Genomic DNA, 27,127 nt, shown 5'->3' on the forward strand with positions numbered 1-27,127 from the left:
AGAGCTTAGGTCTGAAAAGAACAATGACATACATTTTCTTACGCCTCCTCCTCAGGGGCTTGCCAAATCAAAAAAAGTGTTTAGTAACTCCCCATAAAGGGAAGATCTTAAAAAGCAGCGGCACCAATCAGGTTTTTCTCTGATTAGTATTTGGAGTTGAAGCCTAGATAAGTAATTACATTCAAAGTAACGTACAGGGAGCTATCATTCCCCATTCATTCAACACACATTTACTGAGCCAAGAGATTTGCTGGGCTTGAAGATTAAAAAAAAAAAAAAATGAATACGACACAGCTGCTCCACTTCCAGCTAAAAGAATACACCTAACAAAGAGCTACAGGGCAATGTGTTAAGTGCTATAATGGAGGTGTGTACAAAGGGCTGAGGGGCCAAAGGAAGAGGCCATAAATTCTCCCTGGGAAACCAAGCAAGTGGGGGGGAGACGTAAAAGAAGGTATGGTCATGTTTCCTTGTGATAAACTTAAGCCTTTTCCTTTATGCGTTCTAAAAAGTTTAAGGTGCTAACTTTAAGACTCATGAGCTATTCTAACTTCAGGGGCCGTCTTGGCCTATTAGCCAGCTTCATTTATGTTTGACAGAGGCTTCCAATTACAATATCCCAAGAATATTAGTTGTTCTTTTTTTAAAATAAATCTAGCAGTATAATGTTCCCATGCAACACACACAATCAAGAAAGGCATGAACAGCTATTGCATGAACTTAGATCCAAAGTTCAAAGATGGTCTGAAACACAGATGAATGACAGACACATTTTATAGAATGGGGATATCAATAATGCTTATTTGAAGCAGCACTTACTTTTTAGCCATTCTTTTTTTTTTTTCCCGTCTAAAAAAAAAAGAATCACCTGATTATATCATGGTTGATACTTGTCTTTTTCTACTTCTGTGTTTAAAAAAAGAAGGGGGTGTTGAATCAACTTCGACTTAGCATCATTTATTATGCATACCTTATTCCTACTTATAACATTTTTTTTTATAACATAGTTGTGACAAAACCGCCATTGTTCGTCACACACCAGCCCCAAACTTCAGTAATTCTAATGTAAGCCTGAGAAACCACCATCTCCTTTGGGGTGAATTTCCAAATTCCTCTGTGTTAAATTGAGGTCTAATTTTCCCTGTGCCTGGTTTTCACAAGAAGGTCCATTCCACCCCATGTGCTCCCTTTCAGCTGTCAATAAACAGAGGCAGTGAATTCCCCCACGGCTTCACAAAGCTAGTTAGGCAGAGCCATTCATTCCTTCAGGAAAACAGGGCATTGATTTCAGCGAGTTCCCAGGGAGCAGCTGCAACAAAGAGATCAAAGGCCCACCTCTCTTTTCCCTCCATCGCTTTCATTAGGCCCGGCCCAGACAAACAGCGACAGGTTTCCTCGAGACAAGGAGAGGGCCCGGCAGACCACCTCATGGTTCAATTCAAATTCATCCGTTTCCTACATTCCAGTGACAGTCCAGAATGCTAACCATGACAAACCAGCACAATCACCCGGCATAATATACTGCGCGCTAGTTCATCCAAGGTCAGAGGGAGAAAACAAGCACGGAGGGAAGTCCTCTGCTTCGAGGGCCTGCTGAGCCTCAATGGCTCCCTGACATTCCATAAATAAACTTCTCCCCCTCACTCTCCCTTTCTTTCTACATCCTACGGTCCCACCAGTGATGGTCTCACGTCACAATTTGCAATTTCTTCCATGTCACGGTACTCAAACTATTTGGAAACTTTACTCTCCACCGAATAGTTCTAACAGTCACAGGAGTATTGCTATATGTGCAGCACTCATTAGTTCACTACTGAGCTAATGCTAATGGCTTACACCAGTGAGCGACCACTATACGATGAACTAAGAGCTGAGCTGAGGTGATGGCCACACAGCCTAAAGAGAGAGTCAGTTTGCATAAATTCTGTTTGCAAAACAAGAACGTGAACAGGAGATATGACAATCAGCTTTTTGGTCTGACCTAGGTAACCACTCAAACTGGGTAATCCAAGCTCCTAAATGACAGTCTGTGTGTGAATGAGTCCTGTGTGTTTCTGTAGGAGCAAGAGGGAAAGAGGGAGGGGGACAGCAAGCAGGGATATGAAAGAAAATGAACCATCCTGATTGGTTACCTACAGTGATAAATATAATTAAAAGGTTTTCAAGATATCCACTGAACTCTGAGCTGCTTCTTTAACAACCTTTGTTGAACACCTGTAACAAAACACACAAAAATTATTGTGCTCCAACCCATTTCTGTCACTAATCCTGAGCCAACATTGGAATAGGTGGGTTAAGTTTCAAAATTCCTAAACCCAAAGGAAAATAAACAATACTGGAATGAAAGGTATGGAACGCTCATTCCTTGATATAGAGGAGCACAGCTAAGTGGCAGGAATACAACCTTCCCACACCGCCCACATCAGAGTCATCCATCTAACTGAGTGTTCATCTGATGTCAAAGACGACATTATGGACAGTGGGCTGACCAGCCTTCAAGGATGAAAGGCTTCTACTTATGTTCAGGTTGGACCAGAAATAAACTTAGAAAATACGGAGCTCTGAACTGCACAGGTAGCTAGTTAGTACACAGGAATGGGGGTTAAATTAAGAATTCTACATCTGATTCTGGCACTGACTTACTTTGGGTCTAGGTGACACATTTAACCTGTTTTCTGACTCTTCCAGAACAGAGATGGAAATGTCTATCAAGAATTGTATCACAAGGTACTGTGAAGTAATCATCCCACAAAAACCATGCCATCTCATGGAAAAAAGCTTGTCTTATAAACAGAGCCCCTTTCTATATGAGATCACTCTGCAAGTCAACAGTGGTTCTCTGGAAACTAAAGTTTGTATATATCGAGTAATTTTTTAAAAAGCACTCAGAAAATTTACTACTTAAAGAAAGTGTATGGCAAATAGTCAAATATACTCATTAGTTCACTTACAAATCTTTCAAAAGTATTTGCGAAGGACTTAATAGATATATCAATTTGATCTTCGCCACGACCGGGACAGGTGGTTTTATTAATTTCTATTTTTGAATGACCAAAATAGGCACAAGAGAGGTAAACTGACTTGCCAAAGTCACAGAACTAATAAGTAGCAGAGTCAAAACTTTAAATTCAAATATTCTGTCTCCCAGTGTCATGCTGTTTCCATTATACCTAGCTGCTATGTGCTATGGCTATAATTATTCACTGAAGTTCTCTTACTACAAGTAGATGCATAAATAATTGTGCTGATTAAACAAGTAGTCAACATCAATTTCTAAGCCCAATGCACTGTATTAAACCAAACCAAAAACCAAACCCAGTGCTGTCGAGCCGATTCCGACTCCTAGCAACCCTACAAGACAGAGGAGAGCTGCCTCATAAAGTTTCCAAGGAGCACCTGGTGGATTCGAACTGCTGACCGTTTTGGTTAGCAACTGTAGCACTTAGCCACTATGCCACCAGGGTTATCAACATCAAATTTTAAGCCCAATGCGTTGTATCACTTTCATTCAATGAGAGGCAGTGTTTGACAGCATAAACACTGGAGCCAGATCCATGTTCAAATTCTGGTGTCGTCTTTTAGTCATTAGTAACATGAAGCAATTAATGTTTTCAGAACCTCCGTTTCCTCATATGTAAAACAGGAGTAATAATAATACCTTTTCTCATAGGGTTTGTGGAAGATCATATTAGATAACATATCAAGTACCTAGACCAGTGTTGGCATATAATAAATGTTCAATAAATGGTAGCTATTATCATTGATGATGAAAATCAATGTAAAATTTGTTAGGAGGAGAAAAAACACTTTCTTCCCAATAAAAAGTCATAAAATTTAACTTTCAGACTCTGGATTACATGATCCCACTCTAGGGCTAACATTTTTAGCACTCGAGTCAACATTTATGGGGGCCAACTAATGAACCAAGATCAAACTGTCATAAAAGAGAATCTACCGTACAGAACAGAAACACGATCTTTTAAAAAGCTAACCGAGGCAAACCCTTATTTGCTATAAAGCAGCAATATGGTTTTTCTGTGCATTTCTGCTTTACTTCTTGCCATTTAGCCATTTAAGTAGAAATGTGTTAGTATGCTAGGAAGAATGTCACAAGACTGCTGCCACATGAAGAGAAGAATACATAAAAACCAAACCAAATCCAGTGCCGTTGAGTCGATTCCGACTCATAGCGACCCTACAGGACAGAGTAGAACTGCCCCATAGAGTTTCCAAGGAGTGCCTGGCGGATTCGAACTGCTGACCCTTTGGTTAGCAGCCATAGCACTTAACCACTACGCCACCAGGGTTTCCAAAGAATACATATAGGGATATTATTTGGTGTACATAGACAGTGCTTTACTTATCTTACTTCATTTGACCCTCATACAACTAAGAAAAACAGATAATTTTCTAGCACAAGAAAAGACTGCCAGTGGTAAACAGCACATCTTATTTTTTACTCCTTGTCTCATTTTCCACAAACATCCTATCCATGGGTGGTACTGTTGTAGGTAGTACAGTAAAAGTACCAAAAAAAAAAAACCCCGTTGCTTTCGAGTCGATTCCGACTCATAGCTACCCTAAAGGACAGAGAAAAATGCCCCATAGGGTTTCCAAGGAGTGCCTGGTAGATTCAAACTGCCAGTCTTTTTGGTTAGCACCCGTAGCTCTTAACCACACCACCAGGGTTTCCTGTAAAAGTACAGAGCTGAAAAGACAGAGACAGAGGCCACTAATGCTGGGACAGCCAGGAGATGATTTAGAGAGGAAATGACATTTAATTTAACTTTTTATCTAGTACAGAAGACATCGCATAATATTTCTGGTTGGCCTTGAGCTTGATGAGATTTTCTCTGAATCCTGAGTATGTCATTTAATGATTTAGTTATCCTTCACTGGGCTTGTTCATTTGTAAACGTAAATGGTTCCTTTTTTAAATTTCATCCAAGATCCTGATGACTATTGAAGGCCACTGTTTGACTAAATAGCATTTAGGGTACCTTCTCACTCTACAATTTTGTGATTTTAAAGATTACTGTTCTTTCTTATGTTGTGCTACCTGTTATATAACATACCATTTTAAATATGTTTTTATCTATTAATATTGAGAATTATTTTTTTCTTCCCTACCATTTACCTGAGAAATTAAGGGCTGTGACGAACCCTTAAGAATATATGTAAAGGAACATGTCTTGCTAAAGAAACTCAGCCCATAGCTGGGGAATTCTGATGAAATGTCTCCTTCCCACAAAGAGCTAAGCCACCTTTTTGTAACCACCCCTAAGTCTGTCTTCTCCAATGGCATAAAACCAACTTTTTAATGAAAGACATTTAAGTAGGTGAAGACAATTAAGACAATCCCCTGCACCAAGTCACTGAGACCATACTTTTCTAATACAGCCAGGTGGTGTTAGGTGCCATCAAGTCCGTTCCTACTCATAGTGACCCTATAGGACAGAGCAGAACTGCCCCATAGGGTTTCCAAGGAGCGCCTGGTGGATTAACATAGGCATGCAGCAGGGAAAATTTCCCTCTAAGCACTGTTATAGCTGTATCCGGGTCATTTGGAAATATTATGTTTTCATTTTCATTTCTTCTGGTTTCTTTTTTGACCCATGGGTTGTGTGGTAGAACTCACCAGTGAAACCTTTTGGTACTGGTGTTTTCTTTTCTGGAAGGTTTTTAACTTAACGAATTCAACTTCCTTTGATGTAGGTCTATTCAGGCTAGCTATCTCTCAAGTAAGTTTTGGTAATTTGTATGTATCTTTCAGGAAATTGGTCCATTTCATCTAGGATATCAAATTCGCGGACACAGAGCTGTTTGTAGCATTCCCTTAATAGTCCTGTACAGTCAATAGGGTAAGTAATAATGGCCCTTCTTTCATTCCTGATATGGGTAATCTATGCCTTGGTCTTCTCTTTTTTATTTTTGGTCAGCATGGCTAGAGACTTATCATTTCAGTGATCTTTTCAAAAACCCAGCTTTTGGTTTCATTGATTTTCCCCATTTTGTTGACTGTTTTCAATTTTGTTGACGTCTGCTCTTTACTACTTTCTTCTGCTTGCTTTAGGTTTAACTTGCTCTTCTTTCTCTAGTTTCCTAAGGTAGAAACTTAAAAGATCTTTATTTATTTTTTTAGTTGCATTTATTGCTATTAACTTTCCATCTATACAGTGTTTTAGCTGCAATCTACGTTTTGCTAAACTAGACTTTTATTTTCATTTAGTTCAAAATATTTTTTTAACTATTCTTGAGACTTCTTCTTTGACTCATAAATTACTCAGAAGTATGTTGTTTAATTTCAGAACATTTGGGAATTTTCCAGCTATCTTTCTGTCATTGATTTCTAGTTTAATTCTGTTGTGGTTTGAAAGTATACTTTGTATGAGTTGTGTTCTTTGAAATTTGTTAAAATGTGTATTTTTTGGTCCAAAATGTGCCCCTGGGTTATTTGGAAAAGCTACAAACTATTTTCCCAGATACTTATTTGTTATTGATTTCTAGTTTAATTCCATTATGGTCTGTGAATATTCTTTATGTAATTTGAATCCTTTTAAACTGAAACTTGTTTTATAGCCCAGAATATGGTTTATCTTGATAAATGTTCTGGGTGTACTTAAGAATGTGTATCCTTCTGTTGTTGGGTAGAGTGTTCTATAAGTGTCAATTTGTTGAGCTTCTTAGATTTGTGGGATTATTGTTCTCACCCAAATTGGAAAATTTTCAGCTATTATTTCTTCAAATATCACTATACCCACCCCTCCTTTGAGTACTCCAATTACACATATATTTGGCCACCTGAAGTTGTCCCACAGTGCAATAATGCTCTGTTAAGTTTTTTTTCCCCCCTTTTCTACTGCTATGTCTTCAAGTTCCCTGAATCTTTTCTTCTGTGGTGTCCAGTCTGCCATTAATTCCACCCAGTGTAGCTTTCATCTTAGATGTTTGTCTCTTCTAGAAGTTCAATTTGAGTCTTTTTATAACTCCCATGTCTCTCCATAACAAGCTTATGCTTCCTCTATCATCTTGAATATATGGAACACAGTAATAATAACTATTTCAGTATCTTTGTTTATTAATTCTACCATCTGTGTCATTTCTAAGTCTGCCTGTATTGATTTTTCTCTTCGCTATTTAATTTTTACACTACTTTGAATGCCTGGTAAATTTTAATTAAACGCTAGACATTGTGCACTTTTACCTTGTTGGTTAATGAATATTTTGTATTTCTTTAAACATAAAGAGCTTTGCTCTGGGACACAGTTAAGCTTTGTTCTGGGACACAGTTAAGCTACCAGAACAATTTGATCCTTTAAAGCAAGAAGTCTGCAAACTATGGTCCCACAAGCCAAATCTGGTTTACTGCTTATTTTTTTTATTTGTAAATAAGGTTTTATTGGAACACAGCCACTCCCATTCAATTGCATATTATCTACGGCTGCGTTCACACTACAATAGCAGAGTTGAGTAGTTGCAACAGAGACCATTTGGCTTGCAATGCCTAAAATATTTACCATCTGGCCCTTTACAGTAGAAATTTGAAGATTCCTTCTTTAACGGGCTATCACTGCAATTAATACTCATAAGCCTAATAGGTATTTTTATTTAAATTTTATCAAAGACAAAACTGTGGCTAAGAAAAGTTCATTAACTTGTTCATGGTTGACCATATACTTATTGGCATTACAGCCAAAATTCAAGGATGCTCTCTACCATGTTGTCTGCTGCCTAATTTATTGCTTTAAAAGGAGAGCCTAGAAATGAATTCTGATAGAGTCCTCCAGGTCCTCAGTAACAAAATGGGCCTTGAAATCATTTATTAAAAATATCAAGATCTATTTTTTACCTAAGAACTTATAATCAAACCCTGCAAAAGAAAACTCAAGTATATTCCAGAAGAAATTTCAAACATAGTTTGAAATGACTGAGATTTCATATAAATGATTGAAATTTCATTTTACTTTTAATTGTCCTTACACTAAAGTCCTCAAAGCCATTCGAATTTTCTTACTGAGTCATCTTGGAAAGCCTATCACGGACAAAATTCAGCAGAACCTGGGGTCTAGCTCTAGATTTTTCTTACCCCTAAGTATTAAAATCTTGTATCTTGCTTCCTTAAGAAGTTTATTACTTATTTTCTGATAATAAAACTATATACACTTACTGCAGAAAATTTAGTAAATACACATTCTTTCTTTGAGTCAATCCTGGCACGTTGGCTTCTTTGTATCTACTAGAAATGGAACCAATTGTCTCATTTAAGCTTCAAGTATTGCTATTGACTCTATATAATTTATCCAACTACTTCCTGGAATTCTCTTAATTCTAAGAGTTTTATAACTGATTTTCTAGTTTGTATTTTCATAGTTCTATTATCATATTGCCTATAAAAATTTAATGTTATCTCTTTGTTTAATAACTATACTTGTTACTTATATTTCCTGTCTTATTGCATTGGCTACAATTCATACAACTATATTAATGGGCATCATAACACTACTCCCGATTTTGGGGGAAATATTTGTGGGCTTTTGCTGTTAATATACAATGGGTTAGTGGCTGAAAACAAATATTTAGTACCATAATAACAAAATAATATTCCTAAAAGATTACCAAAAATGGGTGCTGAATGTTATTAAATGTCCCACTGGACTCTGAGTTCAAATTTTTTTTTTTTAATTACTGATGAGAAATAGTTTATGCAAAAAAAATCCCCAATCATCTTTGCCTTCTTTAAGCCCTATTTGGTCACAGTAGATAATTTTTTTTTTTTTTTTAATCTTATTTGTGGATTTTTACTGACAGTGAATATTTTAAAAATATTGTTGGCTGTTAACTTTTAACGAGCGTTACATAAGCCTCTTAAAGCATATATGCGTGTGTGTGTGTACACATATTTATCTCTTCTGAGCCTTGGAAGTTATGTAGCATGAAATTAATTGTTCTATGAACATTACAGGAAACCCTGGTAGCATAGTGGTTAAGAGCTACGGCTGCTAACCAAAAGGTCAGCGGTTCGAATGCACAGGCACTTCTTGGAAACTGTATGGGACAGTTCTACTCTGTCCTATAGGGTCACTATGAGTCAGAATCGACTTGACAGCAATGGGTTTGGTTTTTTGGTTTTATGAATGTTACAAAGAATTTATCAGGAAAGCAAACAGGCCCACCAGGTCAAGATAGCCTTCTTTGGTTGTTAAGGGTTGAGTTGTGCCCCCCAAAAATATGTGTTGTAAATCCCAACCTCTATGCCTGTGGTTATAATCGCCATTACGAAACAGGCTGTCTTTGTTATGTTAAGGAGGCAAGATTAGTGCAGGTGTATCTTGAGTCAATCTCTTTTGACATATAAAACAGATTAAACAAGTGAGCAGAGCAGAGACAGGGGAAGAGAGATCCCAAGCCATATGAAGACTACCCAGAAGTAGAAGCTCAGAAGAGACGAGGACCTTCCTCCAGAGCTGACAGAGGCAGAAGGCCTTCTGTTAGAATTGGCACCCTGAATTCTGACTTTTAACCTCCTAAACTGTGAGAAAATAAATCCCCGCTTGTTAAATCCAGTCATTTGTAGTACTTCTGTTATAGCAGCACTAGGTACCTGAGAGAGTAGTGTCTCGTACACTGCAAGTTTTAGTTTATTTATGTAGAACTTTATATAGAGTCTACTTGAAATTTTCTGAATCTCCTTTGTATCTGCTCAAATATCTCTTTTTGTATTATTAATTTTTTATGAGCTAGTACATGGTTAATTTTTCTAAATGTTTCAAAGGCAGTAATAACTTGGTATATTATCTGTTTGGAGAATACAGAGTTCTAATACTGATATTTAGTCTTATTCCAATGAGCAATAGTTAAGCACTCAGCTGCTAACCAAAAGTCTGGCAGTTCAAACCCACCCAGCCACTCCACAGGATAAAGACCTGGCAATCTGCTCTCATAAAGATTACAGCCAAGAAAATACTATGGGGAATTTCTACTCTGTCATACAGGGTCACTATGAGTTGCAATCAACTCAATGGCACACAACAAGACTCTTATTCTTTATGTTATTATAGTGTGTACCTGGGCTACTCAGTCTTTCTTTATGTTACTATAGTGTACGGCTGTTTATCTTTAGTCTATTGGTTCGTTAATGGCTAAGAGGATCCATGACAAGATTTGAAATATTTCTTTATTCCAGCTCCAGTGAGAAATATCAAAACCCCAGGGGAAGCCCTCCAAGTTGGTCTGGCTTGGATCACATGGCCATCCCAGGACCAGGGCACCACAAGGACAGAATACAAAAATTGCCCCAACTTGAGTCATCTACCCATCTCTCTGGTTAGGAGGGAACAAGGGAAGGGTGTATTAGGTAAAGTCAGTAACTACTACACTCTGTCTTTCCCCCATCCCACTTCCCATCTTTTTAAATATATATTGGGGTATGCAACCCAAATTACAATGGAGTTTTTTTTTGAACATTCATTTTTCATTCAACAAGTGTTTACTGAGCAGTTGTTTTCTGGCACTGTTCTAGGTGCTGAGGATACATGAGTGTGAACAAAACATACAACCATTCCCTTCCTTGTGCAGCTTTATCTTGGAACGAAGGGCAGACAAATAAGTAAAATATGTATCAGATGATGATCAGAAAAATAAAGGAATGAAGTGATAGGAAGTGCTGGCAGGGTGAGGCAGGGGAAAACAGTGGCAATTTAAAACAGGTTGGCCAGAGAAGGCCATGAGAAAATGACAATGCAGCAAAGACCTAAAGGAGGTAAAGAAGCAAGTCATGTGGCTATTTGTAGGAAGGACAATTGCAAAACTCAGATGTAAGAACAAGAAAACTGGAGTGGTTACTACAGCGAGTGAGAGAGCAATAAGAGATTAGTCAGGGGTAACAGGCGGCCTGTATCATGCAGAGGCTGATAAGCCTCTGTAAGTGAGATAGGGAAGCACTGGAGACACTAGAGCAAGAAAGCAACATGATCACACTTACAGTTTTAAATAATTTATCGGCTGTTGTTTGGAGGATAGATTATAGGGGAGAAAGGAGAAACGTGGGGAGACCAGTTAGAAGACTACTACAATATAAAGATGATGAAGACTTGGGCCAGCGTGGTAGCAGTAGAGGTGGTGAAAAGTGTTCATCTTTTGGGTGTACTTAAGGTAGAGATGACAGCATTTCCTGACAGCTGGATGTGTGGAGGGTGAGAGAAAGAAGAAACGAACACGGCTTCTGGCCTGGGCAACAGAAAGAAGAGTTGCCACTTACTAAGATAAGGAAGACTGAGGAAAAAGAAAGTTTGGTTGGGAGTAGGGGTGAGCTAGGGAGCTCAGTTTAGATAGGTTTGGTTTGATATGCCTATCAGATATTTTGTAGTTGGACACTGAGTCTCGCGTTCAGGAGAGCGGTTCACACTGGAGATATAAATTCAGTAGTTGACAGAAAATATAAATATTTAAAGCCATGAAACTGAATGAGGCAAGAGAGTGCATGTAGACAGAGAAAAAGTCCGAGGGCTGTGCCTTTGGAGGTCAGGACAATGAAGAGGCATCTGCAAGTAAGATTGATAAGGACTAGCCATGGAAAAAAGGAAGTTCAACTGAGAAAGTGTGGACACTTGGAAGAAAGAGGGGAAAGTGTTTCATGGAGGAGCATGGTCAAATGGATCAATGCTGCTGCTAAGTCAGATGAGAACTGAGAACTAACTGCTGGATTTGCAACATGGAGGTCACTGATGACATTCAAGAGAGTTTTGGTGGAATGGCGGAGGCCGAAGTCTGACTGAAATGTGATCAAAATGGAACTGTGAGAAAGTAAGGGCTGGGAAGTTGCGTGAACAGCAGCAGGGAACAGAAATAGTGTGGTAACTAGAGGGGAATGGGAGATATTTTATTTTTTTAAGTAAAGGCGGGGAGATACATAATGCAAAGGAGAGAAGGGACAATGGCTGAGTAGATGAGAGGGGATGGAATCTAAGAACACAAGTACAAAACAAACTTCAGGCTGGATTTGAGCAGTTAATCCAAAAAGGAAGAAGAAAAAGAATATATTGGTACAGGTGCAGGTGAACTGGTAAATGCAGTGATGGGAGCTTATGGAAGTGTTCTTCTGGGGCGTTTCTATTTTCTCAGTGAAAAATGAAAGAAAGTCATCATTTGAGAGGGGGAATAGGGAAAAGAAACTGGAAGTTTAAGGAAAAAGATGTTTTAAATATCTTCTGGGGGGTTAACGGACCAAACTGCAAGAAAACATTAAGTGCCCACTTGAGGATAGTAATCTAATAGCTAAATTAACACCAATGAGCACGGCTGGGTATCTTCTCCAGCTCTGCTCAGCTGGACAGCTTCAAGCATGGAGTAGGCAGACCAAGGCACTGGGATTTAGACAGCTAAGTGCAATAAACCAAGAGAGACGGGTGAGGGAGATGAGGGTGTATGGGTGGGTTTTTTTCCTCCATTTTTTTATTGCTGTAAGAAGTAGTTTATAGATCTGCCAATTCAGCATTTGTCTCTTATGCAAGTCAATGAAAATAATTACATCATGCTGTGTAATCATCACTAATATCCACCCATTGCTGTATTTTCCATCTGTATGGGTGGTTTCAATGATGCAGTAGGGTACTTGCATTGAGTAAGGAAGGAGGTGAGGATATGAGGGGAATGTGGTACAGCGGAAAAAGTCCTATGTCTAGATGGGGTAAAAAATTTGCTGAGAGTGGAAAGGTGGGTTGGAAAAACTGAGCTGGAAAGATAGGAGGTAGTAGATAGGAGAATGGTAGGCTTGAAATCAAGATCACGTAGGGAACGTAGTTGTTGTTAATGACTAGATCTACCATATGACCATGGGAGGAAGTGGCTGAAGTAGTCTGAAGGACAAAGTCATTGAAAGAAAGGAAGTCAAGAACCCTGAAAACCCAGGGTATTGGAAGGCTCTTTATGTGGCCTTAAAATCACCAGGAACTAGGACAGGAGTAGTCTTGGAGATGACAATGAGCCAAGAGCTAAATCTTCAAGGAATGAGAAACACTGATGTGGGAGTTCGTAGATGACTAAAATAAGGACAGATACGTCACATAATCTTACTTGTAGGGTTTCAAAAATGTGTATTTATCGTCATATTTATGTAATTATTTAGACTTATCTCTACGTCAACTGTTTTAAGTTTGTTTAACAGTCCTTTTATGCTGCAACTTCCTCCATTCTAGCTCAGTGTCCTTATTTTCTTTTGCTACCATTGTGGAAAATGTGGAACAGAGCCTGTCATCTATACGATTTCCTAAATTTTAAAGCAACATTTCCCCCAAAATTTCCATGGAGCACCAGACCTATGTTGTATTTGATGACCTAAGGGTTCCAAGGTGAAATTAAGTTTGAGAAACACAGACCCCAGCCTCTCTTAGATAATCAGTCTTGTTAGGGGGGGGAAAAAAAAAAACCCATTGCCATGAACTCTATTCCAACTCATAGTAACCCTATAGGCCAGAGCAGAACTGCCCCAGAGGGGTTTCCAAGGATCAGCTGGTAGATTCAAACTGTTGACCTCCTGGTTAGCAGCTGTAGCTCTTAACCACTGGGCATCCAGGGTTCCTTGTTAGAAATAAACAAGTCTAACTTAATTTTAAGGAGCCCTGGTGGTGCAATGGTTTGGTAGTGCAATGGTTAAGCACTCAGCTGCTGACTGAAAGGTCAATGGTTCAAATCTACCCAGTGACTCCACAGGGAAAAAGACCTAGAGGTCCGCTCCGGTAAAGATTACAGCATAGGAAACCCTACGGGGGCAGTTCTACTCTCTCATATAGGGTCGCTATGAGTCAGAATTGGCTTGATGGCACACAACGAGGTCACAATTTTAACTGTTTCTCCCCTAATTTACCTGACCATAGACTCCTTTTTCCATATAACATCAGTTAACATCCCTACCTAGACATTATTCTAAGGAATATATTTTGGGGAAAGCTGTATTGGGGGTATTTGTCTTCCTGGTGGTCTCAAAATAGGTGAAACAAAAACTGCTAGAACAAGATACAAGATATTGATTTAGATACTCTCAGAGAAGGAAAATACCATTACGTTACTTTGTAAGAGCATTCTCCTCAGCTGCTAAAATAATAATGAATGAAACCATCTTCAGACAATGATCCTTCTCAGAGATGTCTTTAAAATTAGTTTAGCATATTTCAATTCTTCTCCACCAAAATGATACCATAAATATAAATTTAAAAACACTGGCTTCATCTTACAGTTTATAAACTTATTTTTCCACACTGGCAATGCAATCTCTATTCTAACAGGCCAAGTAAAACCTCCTTAATATTGTAAATATTTTCAGTGGTACATGGAATAACTCATTCTCTCAGGTTAAAAATGTTTTTTCAAATTCTATTTCAAATGGTTAGACCTTCTGGCTTAAGAAAACGACTATCCATCACTAATAATGGGAGTTTTAATTTTGTTCAATATAATACAAACAAAAAGTTATGAAACAGAAATATGGCTAATCCAAAGGATAAAATGGAAATGAAGCTAAAATTCTTTCAGTCTGGGGTCTTTCATTTACCTGTGAATTTTTGAGCTAAATGAAACCAGAATTCATTTTATCTTGCTAATTAAACCACCACTCAGCCTAGTGGCTTTCCCCCAGGGTGGTGCTGTTGCTTTTGCCACCTGCTGCAGAAACGTTTTGGGTACAGACTGTGATGTCCATCAGGATGGATGTGCAACCTCAGCTCTGCAGATGGCATTCTGCTTGCCCTCATCACAACCCCGGCAGGAAATCACTCCAAAGAAGCAGATGTCCCTGTCCCAAGATGTATAGATGTTTAATTCAAACGTCCTCAGAATATCTGTTGCCTAACAGCATAGAAAAAAGTGCAACAGACTTTAAAATGAAACAAATAATAAGGCTTTACTGCAATTTTTGCTCCCGGTTTTCTAGAACAGTTGTTGCTAGCTGCCATCAAGTCAGCTCTGACTCGTTGTGACCTTATGTATAACAGAACACAATATTCCCCAGTCTGTGCCACCTTCATGATAAGTACTAGAAAATCACTCTAATGTTATTAGAGAATACAAGGTGTCCGGGTGGAGGACAAAAAAATAATAATTAAAATATCAACTTACAAAGGCCAATGACAGTTTATGAAATCAGGCAGGAACAACCTAAAAACAAATAAAAATATTTATTACTGTTACATAATTGCTACACATTGATATTTTTATTAAGACAATTGCAGATTCATAAGAAGTTTTATGAAATAATACAAACAGAACCTGTGTACCCTTTACCTAGTCTCCCCCAAAGGTATCAATTTTCAAAACTATAGTACAATATCATAACCAGGACATTAACATTGATACAATTCACTGATCTTACTCAGATTTATCAATTTTACTTGCATTCATTTGTACATGTATGTAAATACAGTTCTATACAATTTCATCCCATGTAGGTTAATGTATCCACTACCACGGTCAGCACACGGACCAGTTCCATCACCAGAAGGATCCTTCTTTTTGCCATTTGATAACCGCACCTACACCTCCTTCCCCATGCTCCTTCTCCTGTCCCCAGACCCTTGCACAACCATTAACACCAAACAATATCTGTTTGAAAACATTAAGGATTTTATTCATTGTGCCTAAGAGACTAGTTATATGCCAAGGCATGAATAAAGGATTCCATTTTTCTGCATTAAAGAACGATAGATTTTAGTTTAAGGAACAAATTTTCTAGGGAAAAGTTTCTTCTCGTTGTTACCAGAGCCTAGACTACTCCCTTCAAAAATGAAAAGGTGAAAAGGATCACTAAAAGTGCTGTATGAATTTGATATTCTCAATAATTTTCTAATAACGAGAAACCTTAGTGTGCTTACCATGGGCCAGTCTAAGTATTTCATATCTATTATCTTATAACTCACAACTAGCAGGTGGCAGACGCGCGATTCAAACCCCGCATGTAGGTCCAGGTTCTTACTGCTTGGGCTATGCTGTTGTTGGTTACCGTAGAGTTGATTCCAACTTACAGTGGCCCTATATGACAGTGTAGAACTGCCCTATAGGGTTTCTAAGGCTGTAATCATTACAGGAGCAGACTGCCAGATCTTTTCTCCCACAGAGCAGACAGTGGGTTTGAACTGCCTATCTTTTGGTTAGTAGCTGAGCGCTTAACCATTGGGCCACCAGGGCTCCTTGGACTTGGGCTATACTGTCACTCAGAAAAAAAATCTGTGATGATGAAATCTATTCATTCTGTATCATCAGCAATTTCTATGACAAGTAAATCACTTGATTATTGGTAAAATTCATTTTAATATTAAAAAAAAAAAAACCAAACCCATTGCTGTTGAGTCAATTTCAACTCACAGCAACCCTAGGACAGAACAGAACTGCCCCATAGGGTGTCCAAGAAGTGGCTGGTGGATTTGAACTGCTGACTTTTTGGTTAGCAGCTGAGCTCTTAACCACTGTGCCATCAGGGACCCCATTTTAATATAGAGAAAATAAGGAAATGACCAAAACAATAATTTGTAAAATGGAAGTAGTGCTTTATTCAAACAGTAAGTGATGGGAAATTGCCAGAACAAAGGACAGGAAAAAATTTATACTAAGACAACAAAGTGACTGCCTGTTCTGAACAGCTTCTCTTTAATGTATGTTGGGGATACCAGGCAGAGATTTATACGTAGCCATAATTACTCTCAAAATACTCAAGTGGGAAAAGATGACAAGAAGCGTGAAATTTTTGGTCAGAGATAAAATCTTCAAAATTAGGTTCTCTAGTCAATAAAACCCATAAACCTATTTCTGTCGAGTCAATTTCGATTCAGAGAGACCCTGTAGGACAGAGTAGAAATGACCCATAGGGTTTCCAAGGAGCAGCTGGTGGATCTGAACTGTGACCTTTTGGTTAGCAGCCAAGCTCTAAAACTCTAAAAGTAATCTTGGATTGTAATAATTTATTATTCTGACAAGCTTTATTAGCTTAATAATACAGCACTAATGAAGATTAGCAGACATTTCTGTAAAACCACATACACAGTTATGCCAATCACTCAATAATACTTACCAAGTGTCTATTCAATAAGCCATTAATATGGTGCCCCAAGGCTGTAATGGTGGTGTGAATGGCTAATCGACAGGCTGGAGGTTCCAGTCCACCTAGTGGCACTTCAGGAAAAAGGTCTGACAACCTACTTCTAAAAAATTCGCCACTAAAAACCCTACGGAGCACAGGTCTACTCTGACACACATGGGTTCACCACGAAATCAGAGCTGACCCCACAGCAAGTGCTGCTTTTATGGGGAAAAAGGCAAGACAGACCACTGAAAACCTATGCAATTTAGTAATCAAGAGAGTTAACCAAATAATGGGTACCTGGGAGATAACTGAAGCCCAGGTGGCTTAGTGCCTAAGGGCTGTGGCTGCCAACCAAAAGGTGAGGAGTTTGAATCTACCAGCGCCTCCTTGGAAACACTATGGGGCAATTTTACTCTATCCTGTAGGGTTGCCATCAGTTGGAATCAACTCAATTTCATCCAGTTTGGGGTCTTTTTTTGGGGGGGGGGCAGGGGGGATAACTATGAGTCTGAATGATTCCATGGCAATGTTTTTTGTTTTTTTTTGCAGTAACTTGGAAGCCCAGGTAGGCGCTCAGTGAGACTAAAGAGTGCCTCGAGGGATATTAAATATGCATAAACAATAGAGGAGAAAGGCTGATGCAGCAGAAGGGAGAGGGAGTGCTTAGCAGTGGCTTCTCACAGCCAGGAAAAGTGACTTCATTCTAGCTCTGTCAGCTCAGACTCAACTGAGCTCTAGACACTGCCCAACAACTCCACACCTCCCCACTCTTTTAATTGTGTTTTAAGTGAAAGTTTACAGTGCAAATTAGCTTCTCATTCAAAAATTTATATACAAATTGTATTTGTGACATGTTGCAACCTCTGCAATGTGTCAGCACTCTCCCTCTTTCCCTTTATATCCCGGGTTCCTTGTGTCCATTCGTCCTGGTTTCCTGTCCCTTCCTGCCTTCTCATCTTTGCTTTTGGGCAGGTGTTGCCCATTAGGTCTCCTACACTTGATTGATCTAAGAAACACATTCCTTGCGTGTGTTACTGTTTGTTTTCTAGGCCTGTCTAATCTTTGCCTGAAAGGTGGACTTCGGGAGTGGCTTGTTTTGAGTTCGCAGGCTCTCCAGGGGCCATAGTCTCGGGGGTCCCTCCAGTCTCTGCCAGGCCAGTAAGTCTGTCTTTTCGTGTGTGTGTGTGTGTGAATTTGAATTTTGTTCTACATTTTTCTCCCACTCTGTCCAGAACCCTCTATTGTGAATCCTGTCATAGCAGTCAGTGGTGGCAGGTGGACATCATCTAGCTGTTCTGGACTTAGGCTGTCTCCCCACTCTCTAGTTGTTTCGTACTGCCTCTTCCAATTGTCCTCCTTACACTCTACTCTTGTACGTACATCTCTCTGCTAGCAACCCCACTGCATGCTTCACTGAGAAAAAGAGAAGCCATTGGACAGAGCAACTCATCTTTCCAACTCTAAATCTACATGCTCCCCTGCAGGAGGAAATGCCCTTCCTAATATCAGAGGTCAACCCCACCGCTCCACTCAAAATCTCCTCCAGATCCTCCTCCTCCCTCTCTCTGCTAGATAACGCCCCCTACACACACACATAACCATGCTCTGCGTTCACTGACCTCACTTTGTCTTCTACCTCCCACTCTATATTCCCACCTTTCTCAGGCAAACTTCCAGAAAGAATTGAACACTTAAACAATCCCCACTTCCTTACCCTCTATTCACTTTCTAACCCATTGCCTTGGCTCTTATTCCCACTACTCTATCAAAGGATCTTTATCAAGGTCATCAAAACGATCAAACCAGGGCGCTGAGGCTCAAAGGAGACTGCTAGGTTGAGACAGTAAAAACTGTGTGTGCCTCCTCCCTTGGTGATATGCAAGGGCCCAGGGCTGCCCTAAAGCACTCCTTTCAGGACATGAGACTAAGGACTTTATCTTCCAAGATCCCTTCCTCCATCCTCCCTTATGTCATCCTCCCTGTATTAAATCTCAAAACTTACTTCTTAGAACGTCTCATTGCTTTTCATTATTTTTAACTGGGAAAAAGGAACCTGTTTGACCCAAGATTGTTTTCTATGTTGACCACTTGGTATTCATGATTTTCTTTGTCATAATAACCAGAGAGTCAGTGGTTTTATCACCTCTGCACAAATAAGAAAATTTTGGCTGAGAGAACAAAAGAACAAAACATTTCCCAAGATCGGACAGTTAATGAGTGACAGAGCTAGCATCTGACATCTGACTCAGATCACATGGATTCCATCCACCAGGCTGCCTGCTCTTCTGGCGATTACATCTTGTTTTTTGGTTCTTCCCATTAGATGTTAACAAGGCAAGGGCATCACTCACAGAGTCATGACATAGTCTCAATACCTCCATGATGTCAGAAGACATAGAACTGATTCAAATTTGCTGTAAGCAATTACATAAGAAACTGATTTATATGTGACAATTGGAGCCCTGGTGGTGCAGTGGTTAAGTGTTGAGCTGCTAACCAAAAGATCAGCACTTCAAATCCACCAGCTGCTCCTAGGAAACCCTACAGGGCAGTTCTACTCTGTTCTATAGGGTCGCTGTGAGTCACAATCAACTTGACAGTACTGGGTTTGGTTAATAGGCCTTTATTAATTAAAAAAAAAAAATGAGAACAATAATTGTCAAGATACCAATCAGGACATTTTTCTTCCCTAGCTCTACCTGGGGCATCCCTCGGTGGTACAAATGGTTACATGCTCAGCTGCTAGCCAAAAGATTGGAGGTTTGAGTCTACCCAGAGGCACCTCCAAATAAAGGCCTGGCGATCTACTTCTAAAAAATCAGCCACTGGAAACCCCATGGAGCACAGTTCTATTCCAGTACACATGGGGTTGCCATATGAGTAGTACAGAAATTGGTACCAGAGGTAGGATGCTGCTTTAGTAAAAGCCTAATGTGTGGCTTTGGTTTATGGTGAGAAAACTGGTACTGAAGGCTGGAATGATGGTGATACATTTTTATACGGTGGCAAAATATCTGGTAGAACATTCGCTTCTGATACCTCAGCAGGCAGATTGCCTGTCTCATCAACTTTGTAGTTCTAGAAGAAAGGTCAGAAAACAAAATGTTCATAGTGTGCACTGGTTATTACTGGCTGCATTGGAAGGTGCCTCAAGAAAGAGACGATCTCAGAAAAGAAGTATTCAGTTCTCAAGAAGTGAAGAGAAGTGATTCCAGACATCTCAGACCGCAACCTTACCAGAACTAACTACTTTTTAACCCCCACCCTAACAACTAAAAATTAGATTTTGAGAGTCATAAGCCCAGGAAAAACTTTTTTTAATTATTATATTGCCCCAGGGCAAGGATAGATAAGGTATCCCTTAAATCTTTTCACCTAGATAAAATGACTGAAGGAGTACACCAGGTTAATGTAAAGCTTTCAAATAGAAGCCAGACGGTCCCATGATAACTTTCTTTAGGTCCAGAGAGAGCTACAGGAGAACGCAAATCCATGTGTCAGAACTGAGAACTAGGTCTCAAAACAAAACAAAAAACTATAGGTGTGTTTACTAGCAAAAAGAAACGACTAGAAACAAATAGCTAAGAAACCTTCTAAATTTTGGAGGGAACTGTACTGCCAAAGAGAACCAGTCTACTAGTTGAAGTTTTAAAATGGCTTTTTGGCCCCCAATCTTATACATGCAGAAAGTAGGCAGAAAACATTGCTCAGTTCCCAAGCAGGGCATATTCCCTAACCTCCACTTCATATGTGGCTCAAGAGAATAATAAAAAAGAAAGACCCTCCCACAGGGCAGAGCCAGAGCTTTGAGAAAAATGAAAAAGAAAACGACAGAATCAGGGCCTAATCGAGAAACACTTCCCTACCCCAGGGTGTCCCAATAACTGTTTTGAGGGATTTCAAAATTGCTATGAACCAGTGACTCCTATGTGTCTTCCATGTTTTTCTTTTCCAGATGGGAGAGTTTACTGTGGTTAGCCTGTCACTATTCTCATTATTTATTAAGGTATATACAGTCAGAAAGCCTGGTGGCATAGTGGTTAAGAGCTGCAGCTGCTAACCAAAAGGTCGGCGGTTCAAATCCACCAGGCACTCCTTGGAAACTCTATGGGGCAGTTCTACCTTGTCCTATAGGGTCACTATGAGTTGGAATTGATGGATGGCAACGGGTGTGTGGCGTATACAGTGGTGAGTGGGGTGTATGTAAGTGTGTGCAGATAACATGCATTTTCATTTCATAAATCTCCTAATCAAGAGAAATCATACCAAGGTCTAATGTAAAAATGATTGCACATGACCCAGAAATCCTAGGTATTGACTGGGACGCAGTAACTGGATGGAAAGTTAACTGACAACTCTTGGGGAGGAATTAGTATATTCTGTGTTTGGGAAGAAAATGAATGGAATGTTTAGTGACCAAAAGGGCTGACTGTGATTGAGACTTTCAGTGCTCCACTGATATACAGTCCTTTTCTCCTTCTAGGCACATGGGATAAGTCCATTTCTCTACTCTGATAGGGCTATATCATTCATTTTAGCCAGAGATGTGAGCAGAAACAACATGTATTCCAGAACAAAGCATTTAATCAACAGCACAAAGCCCTCCAGTACTACCTACCTGTGCTGAGGAAACCACTGTCCCCCTCTCATGTTTCAGGTGGTCTATCTACAATACATGAAGATTTCTGAATAACTGTGTAAAACAGGGATCTCACCAATCTACTCTGGACATGTAGCACGGGCAAAAAACAAACGAATAATTTTTATTGTGTTAAACCACTGGCACTTTTGGGATTGTCTGTTACTACAGCATAATTTAGCCTCTTCTGACTGATACACAAAGTTTCTTAGAGTAGAATCCAAACAAGGTAAGTTAGTTAAACGATCTTAACGGGCAGTTCTATCACTTGTTGATTGATAGCCTGGAATGTCCATCTCCACCACACCCCCCGCACAGCAGTAACGCTACTGGGGACTGAACAGTCTTCTCTGCTCATCAGATTGCTTTCTCCCCTGGACATATTAGAAATGACACCAAGTTCCTTACTGATAAAACCCTCTCAGTTGATGCATTCTTTCTTTAATTATGGAAATAACAATTATCAAGCCGTAGTTGTCAAATCCTGGTCGTCTTTTTTACCTAAAGAGAGACTATTCTTTGAGCTTTCTGCTTATACTGAATTTCTCCCGTTATAAGATTGATCTTCTAACTAGTTCTAGGGCACCTCACAATTGCCACTGTGCACTGTCTGTATTTGTGTTTTTACTGCAGCCACCTGCTTCTGACAGATTTATTATCTCCTTTCCACTGACTTCATTTAATTTTTCCTCTTTCCAAATGGGGATCAGGAAGCAACAGTTCAGGAGGAACTGTTATGAATCAAAGAGGGAGGTCAGATGCCACTCTTACTTTAATTAGCTCTACATTAGCTCTTCCTGAGCCCTCGCTCCCCATCCCCCACACACAAAAAAAAACACTTTATGTAGCCTTGCATCCTACTTGCCCAATGAAGTCTGATATTTCCCTTAAAAATAACATGTATAACATATACAGGTAACTCAAGACCAAACACCCAGATGGAAAAGACTATACCCCTCCACTCACTCAAAACAATGACAGGAATAGGAATGCCAGTTTCTAAACAGCTAAGGCCCTCTAAAAGAAGATTCATGAAGTAAACATGGTCTTCAATATACACAATTTCTGACCAATCCTCTTCTCACGCACCAGCCGTTTCTTCTTCTCTCCTCCTGTTATCCAAGTCAGCATAACAAGGGGCTGGGAAATTCAGTAATATTTGGTAATTTCAAGATTATTTTGAGTTGTTAACCTAATAGAAAAAATTTAATATTCCTTTCTGGTTTTAGTTATCCTAACACAGACACACACACACACATTAACAGAGAGACAGAGAGATGACATCTACCCCAGTTTTTAAAAATCTGAATTACTGAGTAACAAGTTTAGGCTTTAAAACCAGAGTATTTTCCATCATCCACCATATTTTTACACAAGTTATATGCGCCTTCTACATTTGTTTGCCAACCATGCCCTCCCCCACTGTGAGGTATTTTCATAAGTGCTGCCATGCCAATTTTTTTTTACATGTTGCTGTAAAAAAAATTAGCACTTCGCACTTACAAAAATACCTTGAGGAGGAGGGTGCAGTTGGCAAACGAACTTAGAAGGTGTGCATTATTTGGGTAAAAATATGGTATACTCCCAACATTGTGGGAAAGAACTGAGATTGCCAGAAAATAGGCAAGTCATTACAAAAAATAAAACAAAATCCCTAATTAAAGTACACTAAGTGAAATTTGGAGCCCTGGTGGTGCAGTGGTTAAGAGCTATGGCTAACCAGAAAGGTTGGCAGTTCAAATCTACCAGCAGCTCCTTGGAAACCCTACGGGACAGTAGTACTCTGTCCTATAGGGTCACTATGAATCAGAATCTACTCGATGGCAACGGGTTTGGTTTGGTTCTTTTAAGTGAAATTTTTGATCCATGGTATTCCAAAGACTATGAATCTGTGTTACTTTAATAGTCCCCGACCCTGAGAAGTGTCAGAAACATCAATGTTCCTATACATTACAGATTTTAAAACATTAACGGATGTTAAATTCACAATGAATGACATGTCCACGTGTTCTACATCATGTCCTCTGAAGAATATGAACATTTTTCACCAACTGTTTAAACGCAATTTTATAGGCTGCAATTTTAAACATCCTTTTAAGTGTGACAAGGAATTACCATTAAAGCATGACAGTGACCTTACGCTTCACAGAAGTGCAGATTTAACCTAATTACTCTACCCAAGCGCTCACAATCTCCTTAGAACCAAGGATGGCGAGACTTCATCTCACATACTCTGGACATGTTATCAGGAGGGACCAGTCCCTGGAGAAGGACATCATGCTTGGTAAGGTAGCGGGTGAGCGTAAAAGAGGAAAATCTCAACAAGATGGACTGACACAGCGACTGCAACAATGGGCTCAAGCATAACAACGATTGTGAGGATGGTACAGGACCGGGCAGGGTTTCATTCTGTTGTACATAGGGTGGCTATCAGTCAGAACCGACTCCAGGGCACCTAACAACAACACTCTACTTCACCGAAGTGCTCACTGTCTCCAGCAGAAGCTAAACTGAAAACATTGTAAGTACTAATAATATTATCCTTATAAAAGATATGACAGGGAATAAGAGACAACACCACGAACTACATTAGCTTATATCCAGTCCCAACATTTCACTGACGCATGTGTTTCTAGAAAAGCTTCCACAAACTTTCCTTAGGAACGATGCAATACTAGAGGGCTGAATTCCTAACCAAAGATTCAGAATCAAATAAATTATTGTTATGAGCAACAATGCCATTAAAAAAAAAAATGAAATAACCACCACAAATTTCTATGTTATCTCTAAGGGTAAAATTATCATTAAATGCTTATCAAAGTGAGTGCAAATAATACATTGAACAGTATACAATTATAATTTAGTTCAGTTTAACTAATAAAGACTTGTCTGCCTTGAATAGTGTGGTCTTTTAAGAACTATCTATATAGGATCAAATTTACAACAGCAACTTGAAAGATCAGATAGGACACTTAGGGGACAGCGAGTTTATATTAATGAGGGAGGACCAATTCAGACAAGAAGGGTGAGAATGCTTGTACAACTTGAAGAATGCAAACAATGTCACTGGATTGTACATATAGAAATTGTTAAATTGGTGTGTTTTCTGTGTATATTCTCAACAAAAAAATGTTTTTTAAAAAATAACCCCCCATTTTAAAGTCAAGAAGTGAAAAGACGCACTGCATTGGGCAAATGTGCTGATAAGGACCTCTTTGAAGTGCTGAAAAGCAAAGATGCCACCTTGAAGACTAAGGTGCGCCTGTCCCAAGCCATGGTATTTTCAATCGCATCATATGCATGTGAAAGTTGGACAATGAATAAGGAAGACGGAAGAACCAATGCCTTTAAATTGTGGTGTTGGCAGAGAATACTAAATATACCATGGACTGCCAAAAGAATGAACAAATCTGTCCTGGAAGAAGTACAACCAGAACGCTCCTCAGAAACAAGGATGGCGAGACTGCGTCTTACATATTTTGGACACATTGTCAGGAGGGATCAGTCCCTGGAGAAGGACAACATGCTTGGTAAAGTACAGGGTCAGCGGAAAAGAGGAAGACCCTCAACGAGGTGGACTGATACAGTGGCTGCAACAATGCGCTCAAGCATAACAACAATTGTAAGGATGGCACAGGACCTGACAGTGTTTTGTTCTATTGTGCACAGGGTCGCTATGAGTCAGAACCAACTCGATGGCACCTAACAACAACATTTTAAAAAACATCTCCTATAATAAAACAGACCCAAAATAAATAGACTCTTAACATTTTTAATGCTTCTGAAGTCCTTTTAAAAATGCATTATGTCTAGAGTTTGTATACACAGCTAACTGATTCTAACAGGTCATTTGAGGGGCCCAGGGTGACAGCTAATTCTTAAGAGCCCAGTCACTTTCACCCACAAGTTATCCTAACCTCATAGATAGCAACTGTGTCACTTACTGCCTTATAGTCTAGGATTCTGCAGGTGATTTGTACAACCCAAAAAGAAAAAAATCTTCAAGGAAGCCTCCTTTTTTACTTGATGTTTCTGAATAGCAAATAACATAAGACTTGCAATTACATAGCTTCAAATAAGTTGAAAGATAAGGGAATGCTGGTGAGAATTGCTGTAACTATCCTTACTTTTTAACATAATGGCAAAAATACCACAATAATCATTAAAGTATTTTATGTATTAATGTACTGATGCAAGAAACTAGGTCTGGATATTTCTCACTTGAAAACAGCTGACCTACTACTTGGGACACTTCTTGTTAAGTGGATCTGGGAGAGTCTTCTATCACGAAGCTGTAATAGCTGCATATACGATTACCAACCAAAAAGGCTGCAATGAGAACTATCTGAGAGTTAATTAAATGAAAATGTTATTACCGTGTTTATACACAAATAACACGCACCTTCTACATGCCAACTGCTCCCTCCCATGCAAATTATTTTCTTAAGTACCACTATGCCAATTTTTTTTTTTTTTACAGCAATGCTCCCTCCCTCCACAAGGTATTTTTGTAAGTGCTGCTATGCCAGTTTTTTTTCTTTTCCATATTTTTGTAAGCATTCCTATGCCAATTTTTTTGTTTTTACATTCTGCTGTAAAGAAAAAAAAAATTAGCATAGTGTACTTTCGAAAATGTCTTACGAGGGGGAGGGAGTGGTTGGCAAAAAAGAGGCATGCGTTATTTGAGTAAAAATATGGGAAGCACCTACGAAGTGCTTACAAAGAGAAGGTATGGCAAAGATTGTCAGTTTTCCCTGATACTCATTCTTCCCTTCTTCCTTCATGATAACATCTCTCAAATTTAAGTGTGCACACAAGACATTACACAGTTTCCTGGAAGATAAAAGTTGTCATGTTACTGACTGATGAGATATAGGCAGAACCGTTACGTGCAAATTCTGGGAATAATTCTTGAAGGAGTGTACTCTTTTATTTCTTCCGTGTGACTGCTGACTGGGATAATGTCATGATAGCTTAAGCTTGATTAGCCAACTTCGACCATGAGACAAATAGAACAATGGTGCAAAACAGAGTTCAGAAACAGACCCATAATAAATATGGACACTTGATATTCCAAGAAGGGTACTACTGCAATTGAGTGGGAAAGAAAAATCTTTTCAAAAAATGATTCCAGAGCAATATAATTGCTGTACTAAAAAATTAACCATGATTGTTTAAAAGTTTGCTTCGTATAAGCCTTGCACATTTCACCTTGTGCACACTCCTAGAAATATCACCTGTTCTGGTTGCTATTTTAAATGAGATTTCTTATACTATATATGACATCTATTAATTAATGTATATAAGTTTTGAAAATGTCTTCTAATATTCTTCTATTTTTTTGTAGTAGTTTTTTAGTTGATTCTCTTGAGCCTTCCAGGTATACAACTGTATCATCGTCAAATGTTGACAGAGTTACCAAT

At 39.1% G+C, this 27,127-nt stretch overlaps 1 protein-coding gene across 17 annotated transcripts in view; it reads right to left on the reverse strand.

Moving 5' to 3' along the window:
* PLAGL1 (PLAG1 like zinc finger 1) overlaps positions 1 to 27,127 on the reverse strand; it is a 146,340-nt gene that overhangs the window by 36,828 nt on the left and 82,385 nt on the right. For 9 of the 17 annotated variants that reach the window (XM_064291741.1, XM_064291674.1, XM_064291724.1 and 6 more), the window contains exon 2: positions 15,109 to 15,147. The gene's annotated coding sequence lies outside the window, so the exon portion shown is untranslated. Of the gene's footprint in view, positions 1 to 819; positions 850 to 2,136; positions 11,907 to 15,108; positions 15,154 to 27,127 lie in introns of those variants that run through there. The other 8 variants (XM_064291750.1, XM_064291738.1, XM_064291739.1 and 5 more) reach the window with 3 other exon arrangements.

The sequence above is a fragment of the Loxodonta africana genome, chromosome 1, assembly GCF_030014295.1.
Source record: "Loxodonta africana isolate mLoxAfr1 chromosome 1, mLoxAfr1.hap2, whole genome shotgun sequence".
NCBI lineage: Eukaryota > Metazoa > Chordata > Mammalia > Proboscidea > Elephantidae > Loxodonta > Loxodonta africana.